This window comes from Elephantulus edwardii, unplaced genomic scaffold (genome assembly GCF_000299155.1).
Source record: "Elephantulus edwardii isolate Elephantulus edwardi_28Jun2011 unplaced genomic scaffold, EleEdw1.0 scaffold00345, whole genome shotgun sequence".
Classification (NCBI taxonomy): Eukaryota; Metazoa; Chordata; class Mammalia; order Macroscelidea; family Macroscelididae; genus Elephantulus; species Elephantulus edwardii.
Window position 1 is genome coordinate 1,841,840 of NW_006400095.1, and position 8,344 is coordinate 1,850,183.

Sequence of the window (8,344 nt, forward strand, 5' to 3'; positions counted from 1 at the left end):
TGATTCAGTTCTGCTATTCAGAGGGTCTGTATGAGTTGTACTTGACTTGATGGCACCTAACAACAACAACAACAACAACAACTACCAATACACCTAACAACAACAACAACAACTACCATGAGTATTGATTGTGGATCTAAATAACATGAAATCATTAACAATGTTAATCTTTTCTCCATCTATCATTGTGCAGTTTAGGGCTGTTGTATATAGGGTCGCTATGAGTCACAGGCAACTCAATGGCCCATAACAACAGCAACATCATAATGTTGCCATTGGACAACTAGTAGGGATTTTTTGTTGATGCTCACCTGTAATCTAAACACCTGTAGTCTTTGATCTTCTGCAACAAGTTTCAAGCTCTCTTTCCTTTCTACAAAGTTGTGTGATCTTCATAACAAAGATTGTTAATGAGTTTTCCTCCACTTTTAATATCACGTTCTTCTTAATTTAGTCCAATGTCTTGAATGATTTGTTCAGCAAACAGATGGAATAGGTATGGAGGAAGGATACAACGCTGACATACACCTTTCTTGATTTTAAAACAGGCAATATTCCTTTATTCAAATACCTACTTCTTGGTCTATGTGCAGGTTTCAGGTGAGCATAATTCAGACTTCTAAAATTCCTATTCTTTTCACAGATATCTATAATTTGTTATCATCCACATATCAAATATCTTTGGATAGTCAATAGAATACAAGTAAACATCATTTTGGTATTCTCTGCTTTCAGCCAAGATCCATCTTAAATCTACAGAGTCTGAAGCATGATTGGCTATCCACTTCTAAAATAGTAGGCATTAAAAATCCTATGAATAATAGATGAATCTATCTGTCTGTATCTATCTGCCTATCTATCTATCTATCTATCTATCTATCTATCTAATCTTTTGTGGCTGAATGATAAGAAGTTACACTGCAATCCAGAAGGTACATAGTTTGAATCCACTAGCTGTTCTGTGGAAGAAAAATGGTCAATCTCCTCTCATGTGATTCACTGCCTATAAAAACTGCCAGAGGGTCAGCTATGGGTCAGTTCTAACTTGATGGTAAATAACTACAATGATATTGTTCTATATAGTGAGTTCTGGTGGTTTAGCATTAAAGAATTGTGCTGTCAATGATTCAAATCTATCAGTTTCCAGTTGCTCCAGGAGAAAATGGACAATCTCTTCCACTGTGATTAAGTGCCTCTGAAAATCTGCTGGAGGGTCAGTTAATGGGTCATTTCTGACTCCATAGCACACCACCACCACCACCACATCAACAACAACAATGTTTCATATAGTACTACAAGGGAAGCTTCTCACGCTGTAAGGCACGTTAAAAAAAAATGACGAGAAAGTTGCAAACATCCTAGGTGCATTAGGTTGTTAGAAACAACTCCCCTAAGGTATTCTTCTGTTTTCTTCCTGGGAATTTTCTCACTTCTAGTGTGCCAGGCCTTCTGCTTCTAATATCTGCTAATGACTGAGCAACACATTTTTAGCTTATCTCTATCTTAGATTGATTTAATTAAAAACTGAGAAACTTTTTAGTTTCGAATTCAGAAGACTTTCTATGTTCTTCTAGTTTTCAATAATATTGATGATAATGAGAACAATATTGATATTCTTGCTTTGTATTCTGTCTTTCTTCAATTTTTTTTATATGACCTTCTGGAACCGGAAAATAATGTACCTTCACCTGGTATAGCATAGTGGTCAGGAGTTGCACTGCCAACCCAAAGGCACCGGGTTCGAGTCCAGCAGCTTCTCTGCAGAAGAAAGATGGGCACTTTCCTTCTGTCAATTTACTGAAAACCTGCTGGAGGATCAGCCATCAGTTTATCTGATTGGATGGTACATAACAATAACTCATAGTGCAGGTTTCATTGAAGCCAATCTGCTGTCTTGATACTCAGTTCTATCTTTTACAATCCGATAGTTTATAAATTATTTTTATAATATTGCTTTGATCCTGTCCTTCCATTTATCCCTCTGAATTCTCATTATTTGAATTGGGGACATTTTAGAATGACCTTTAAGTTGTTGTTTTTTTTTCTTCTCTCCCTTTTCTTTTATTTTTGAGAGATTTATCTCTCTGCCAATCTGCCATTTTTTAACACCATCTTTTCCTTTGCTTCCAATGGTGTGCTTTCAGAGACCTGCAATGCAAACATGGTTGGTTTTAGTGCTACCAGCTTACACTTGATCTCTGTCAGGGCTGGTGGATCAATTAAATTCCTGATTCTTCATATTGAGATTTTTCTTTCTTTACCTGCTTAAGCTGTTATTTTGCATGTTCTCTCATCTTTTATGGCATTGTCCTTTTAAAAAATTCCCATTAATTGCTGTTTTAGTAGGAATTCCTTAAGGAGTAACATAAATTCATCCTTCTGTGTACCATATTTGTGTGGTTACTACTGTTTTCATGAATCATTCATTTAGAATCAATCTCTTTATTCATTTGGCTATGGGAAAAGAAGGACATCATACAGAGAAAGTGAGCCCTTCCAACAGCAAGCCTGGATCCTGTAAAGAACTGAAGATTTTCCATCTTTCTGTGAATCCCCTGTTGGTAGTCACAGATAGATGGCTGGCGGTTTCATGGCTTGTTCTTAGAAAATGTTGTATTATACAAGAGGGCTTGATTGCAGAGTAGCACAGCTATGGCATCTTCCTTGGTTCCTGATGAGCACTTGGTTCGCGCTTTAGGACCCGGAGGAGAGCTGGAGCCTGAGAAGCTGCCCCGGAAGCTGCGGGCCTAACTTGAGGCTGTGCTGGGGGAGAAGCACGGGAGCCCCCGAAGCTTGGTTTCCTTTGGCCTGATCCGGGACCTGCACCATCACTTGAGAGAAAGGGGCTCTAAGCTGTATCCTCATGAGCTCCTGGAAGGCAGTGAAATCTATCTCCCAGAGGTGGTTAAGCCTCCAAGGAACCCAGAGTTAGTTGCCCGAATGGAGAAGATTAAGATACAGCTGGCCAATGAGGAATATAATAGGATCACCCGTAATGTCACCTGCCAGGATTCAAGGCCTGGTGGGACTCTCAGTGACCTGGGAAAACAAGTGAGGTCAGTGAAGGCTCTGGTCATCTCCATATTCAACTTCATTGTCACGGTGGGAGCTGCCTTTGTGTGCACTCACCTTGGAAGCCAGTATATCTTCATAGAAATGGCCTCGCGGGTGCTGGCTGCATTGATGGTCGCCTCTGTCGTGGGTCTGGCTGAGCTGGATGTCATGGTACTGGCGATGGAAGGCGAGTTGGGAAAGCTATAACTGGTGCTTCATCTTCAAAGTCTGGACAAGATTTGAGGGGCTCTGGGCTCCCAGCTGCCTGTCGCTGACTCTGTGCCAGCCCATCAGGCTCTTGGTTCTGCATTCCTGTAAGTTAGGGAGCCAGGTCACCTGTTATTCCTGTGTAAAGCCCTGTCCTCCTTGAATATGCAGAGGGAGAAATGGAGGTAACTTGGGCAACCCATCTTTAAACTCAAAGACTGACCTGTCAATACTGTCTCCTAAATGGTGCTAAAGTATAGAAATATTCAGTTAAAATTTACAGTAGAAAAAATATTCACAGATGACAAAGAAATAGTTCACTGTGTGTTGTTGTGTACCATTGAGTCAGAGCTGACCCATAGCTGTCCATCTGGTGGGTTTTCAGAGGCAGTTAATTGCATCGGAGGAGATTGCCCATCTTTCTCCCTTATACATTGAAATATTCCAATCTCTTCTTTTTACCAGGCTAATTAAGAAATATTAATACTAGTCTGTTGTTGATTGCCGTCAAGTCAAGATGGCTCACAGCGACCCTATGAACAAAAGGCCTTAAACCTTTCTATAACTATCAACATTTATCAAAGATCATAGTTTCCAGAGGCATGTTGTTTAGGAAGTGGATGCCACTTGATGCAACTTGAAAACGCACATACACACACACACACACACACACACACACACACACACACACATTCCCAAGAGGCAAGATTAAATGGTCTTATATCAGTGATTTAGATAATGTTTGTGTGTGTATATATATATGTGTGTGTGTGTGTGTATATCTGTAATGTTGCAGCCTGGTGAGCAAGGACTCGTGCTCCCAACCCAAAGGCAAAGGTTCGAATGTACCAGCCACTCACAAGAGGCAGATGGGCAGTGTTCTCCCATGCAACTTACAGCCTGTTAACCTGCTGGAGGGGCAGCGGGGAGTCCCAGCTCAACTACCACAAAACATAAAACAGCTGCTTGTCCATTTAATGCTCTCTGGTTCCATGTAAGTAACACCCCTAGGAACTGCCTGTTTCTAGAAATCTCCATTTATTCTCGGTCCTTGTTCTTCTTCCTCATGCCATTCTGAAATAAGTCTAACTATGAGCTTACATTTCTCTGTGATAGAAAATAGGCCCATTGCTCTACCCATCTTTGTATATCAGACACGCTTGTTCTCTCAGTCCTTCCACCTTTCTCTTGGCAGCACTGCTAGATTTTCCTCAATTACAAGATTATGCAAAATCAACATCACTGCTTCTGTGCCTAATAACTCCTTATTCTACTACCGCTTTTGGTTTTGTGAGTTTATGGCAAATATGGCAAAATACGAGTTTTCCTCATCCTATATATCTGCATATTCCTGTTATCAGTGTTTCATAATACCATCTTCTGTTTAAAAAAATGAAATGGGTTAGACCTGTAATTTCTGGTAGCTAATTTAATCATAGCAGAAAGAAATAATGTGAAATCATGCTGCACTGAATATTTGGATTAGGCTACCCACTTAGCCTGGTGACGCTTCCGTCTTTATTTGGAATGATGCTGTCCATTTTCTGTGAGTGGTCAATCAGGATAGTGAGATGATGAGAGCAAGGGCAGGCTTTGCCTGGAATCGAGCCATCTTGCTCAGAGCAGAAGCAAAGAACGAACTCTAGCTGAGTGCTGGTGTCAGGAAGGCGCTTCCTCCAGGTACACAGTCAGTGTGCAATTGTCAAAGCACCGTATGGGCTTTAGGGCACAGAGACCCATGTGGGTGCTAGTTCAGTCACTTGCTTGTTCTATGAACTCGAGCAGGTTACTTATCTAAACTTCAGATACTCCACTGGTGACATGAGAGTACTATCTTGAGGGATTTGAATGAGGATTAAAGGAGATCGAGCTTATAGATGTCTTTTGTAAATCTTCGAGTGCCATGGAAAGTCAAGTGGGACAATTGGTGATCTTTTCAATAGCTGCAGTGTGGGTTCCACTGCTTTTTCAAACAATGCAGAACAAGACCTGACATAACAAATGCTCAATAAATGCTAGCTACTTCTTTTGACTGAGGAAAAACAAAGTTTCATCAGTACTGATCAATTCTAAGATAACCTATATATTCCAGTACAACAGAAATATTTTTGGAAGAAAAAATATGGATCATTCTAAATTCTGTACAGTCTACTTTGGTAAGTATTAACACTGAAATAAAAGCAAACAAAAATCACTTTTGTTTAAGGCTCTGGTACCATGACTAAGTGCTTAACTGCTTACAGAAAAGTTGGCAGTTCAAATATCCTAGCTGCTCCATGAGATGTGGTGTTTAACTTCTGTTAAAGATTTACCATTGTTTTCCTGTCAAACATTCTTCTAGGTGGTATAGCACTGGTCTGTGCGTTGCTGTACAGAGGTAACTCATGGTTGCTGTGATGCTGAAGACTGTGACAGTGATGTGCCAATCATGGTAATGGGCACCCATGATGGACAGCGTTGGCTGGAGCTTCCCGACTAAATCAAGCCTGGAAGCAAGAGCGGCATCCACTTCCAAAATGGCTTGCCTCCGGAAACTCTATGTACGAACAGTGCTCAGGCCGTTCGTTCATAGGGTCGCTATGAGTCATCTACGACTCGACGACATCAAACAACAACAACAAAGATTTACCGCTTTGGAAACTTTAAGAGGCCTTTCTGTTCTGTCCTCATGGGGTTCCTATGAGAATGAACTCAATGTAAATGTGTTTAATTTGCTTTGTTTATGGTTGTCATTGTTAAAGGAAGAAAGTGCCAACAATCTCAAATGGGTTTCTTCTTTCTCAAAGATAAGAATTTTTACATGGGCTAATAATAATAGCTTAGTAATGGTGGCCATTTAAGAATTGGAAAGGGAGCCTTCCTTTCTTGGAGATGAGAGTCTTCAAAGAAATGTGCATTCATATGATCATGTTGTTGATATGTGCCATTGAATCACCTGCAATGTATAGCGACCCTTTATACAGCAGCTCTGAACCCTGCCCTGTCCTGAGCCAGTCTCACTAACTCTGACACACCAACCCCCATTGCCACAGTTACTGTATCAATCCATCTCATCAGGGTCTTCCTCTCCCATGCTGTCCCTTCACCCTTCCAAGCATCATGTCCTTCTCCAAGGACAGGTCTCTCCTAGCCATGTGTCCAAAGTTTGTAAGATAGAGCTTTAAAATCCTAGCCTCCAGGAAGAAACTTATTTCTATTAATTTTTCCTTAGGCAAAACATTTCTTTAAATGTGAGAAAAAGAAATGAAAAATAAAATTATGGTAAATAAGTTTATGTAAAAGCTGAGAGCATGCAAGTTATTCTTTGAGACTAGGAAACAGTCGTTTTTGTCCTAGTTTCCTCCACATACCTTCAAACTGGTGGCCTAGTGGTAAGAAGATGCGCTGCAGTCCTGAAGGCATGTGGTCCACTGGTTTTTTCACAGAGGAAGATGGGCAGTCTCCTCTGTTGTGATTAATTGCCTCTGAAAACCCACTGGAGGGTCAGCTATGCATTGGTTCTGACTCAATGGTACAAATAATAGCAATAGCAATGACCTACACACTGAGGATGTAGTACGAACTCTGCTTATACTCTTCAGGCTGAGACAGTCATCCTAAGAAGACGGAAGAAGGATAATGGAGATCTGGGGAACCTTTCCTCTGAATAGAGTAAAACTAGAGAATGGAATTTTTAGCTGGTTTCTTTTGGGTCCCCGGAGAAAGGAAATACAGACCTATAAATGCCCTTCCTAGAATGTCCTGAATGGGTAGTTCTGGTGGCCTGGAAGGTAAGGACTTGTGCTGCCAACCCAAAGGCAGTAGTTCAAAGCCAACAGGTGGGCAATTTCCTCTCATGTGATTTGTAGCCTAGAATGTATAGTATATGCTTGCAAAAACGATGAAAAAAATGATATTTCCCTTATTTTACATCTTTAAATGTCATCAATTTTCCTTGTTGTTGTTGTTGTTGTTAAGTGTCATCGAGTCGCAGGCGACTCATAGCGACCCTATGAAGGAGAGTCCTCGACGCTTGGGTGTCTCTCATCCTCTCTCCAGGTTCATAGGGTTTCCAGAGGCAAGCTATTATGGAAGTGGATGCCACTCCTCCTTCCAAGCTTGTTTTAATCGGCGAGCTCCACCCCACACTCTGTCCTCGTTTCCTTAAAGTGAATCAGGATGATGTATCTCTGGGAGGACTAACAAAAGAAACAAATAACTTTCTACTCTTCGGAGCATCCTAGGTGGGGGTGGGGAGGGCACAGATCAGCATGAGTCCTTGGGGAGTGAGCCTGGGATCCGGTGCCTCCATCAAGGAAGCCTGGAGCTGAAAGCTCTCTCCTTGGAACCATCAAATATGATAATGTATCTAAATGAGGTCTTTATACTGGAAGAAAATTTACTATGGAGAAGTCACACTACTGCCCTTACTTTAATCTCCTCAGTATGTCTATATGCATTTTATTTCTTGGTAGGACAAAAATGTATAATGTAAAATGTAAGTAATGCATGACTTATCTAAATATTACCTAAAGTACACTTCCTAAGGCGCCCTGGTGCTATAGTAGGTTCAGTACTGGACTACTAACTGAAGGAGGGGAGTTGGAACCCTCCAGCCACTCTGCAGGAGAAAGTTTGGTTAAGATGTAAAACTTCATAAGCCCAAGAAAGGAGACTTTCAAAATCACCATTTTCACCAGAAGTGGTTACTGAATATGTGGTGGTGGTTGTTAAGTGCTGTCGAGTCGGAGGCGACTCATAGTGACCCTATGAACAAAAGACCTGGACACTTGTGTAACTTTTGTCCTTTCTCCAGGTTCATAGGGTTTCCTGAGGCAAGCTATTATGGAAGTGGATGCCACTCCTGCTTCCAAGCCTGTTTTAATCAGGGAGCTCCACTAAACACTGTCCACCATGGGTAACCACTCTCGCATTTGACACACTAGTGTCATAGTGTTCATCTTCACAGCAACCATGAGTTACCTCTGTACTGCAAGTGAACACACCAGGGCTATACGACCTAGAGGAATGTTTCACTGAAAACAAAGGCAGGCCTGAGGGCTGTGGAGTAGAGTCACCCAATATAGTAAATATTAAAAATAGT

At 41.2% G+C, this 8,344-nt stretch overlaps 1 pseudogene; it reads left to right on the forward strand.

Annotated features, from left to right (window-relative positions):
- The first annotated feature begins 2,652 nt into the window (after window positions 1-2,652).
- Window positions 2,653-3,261, forward strand: LOC102847045 (annotated as a pseudogene).
- Window positions 3,262-8,344: the final 5,083 nt, after the last annotated feature.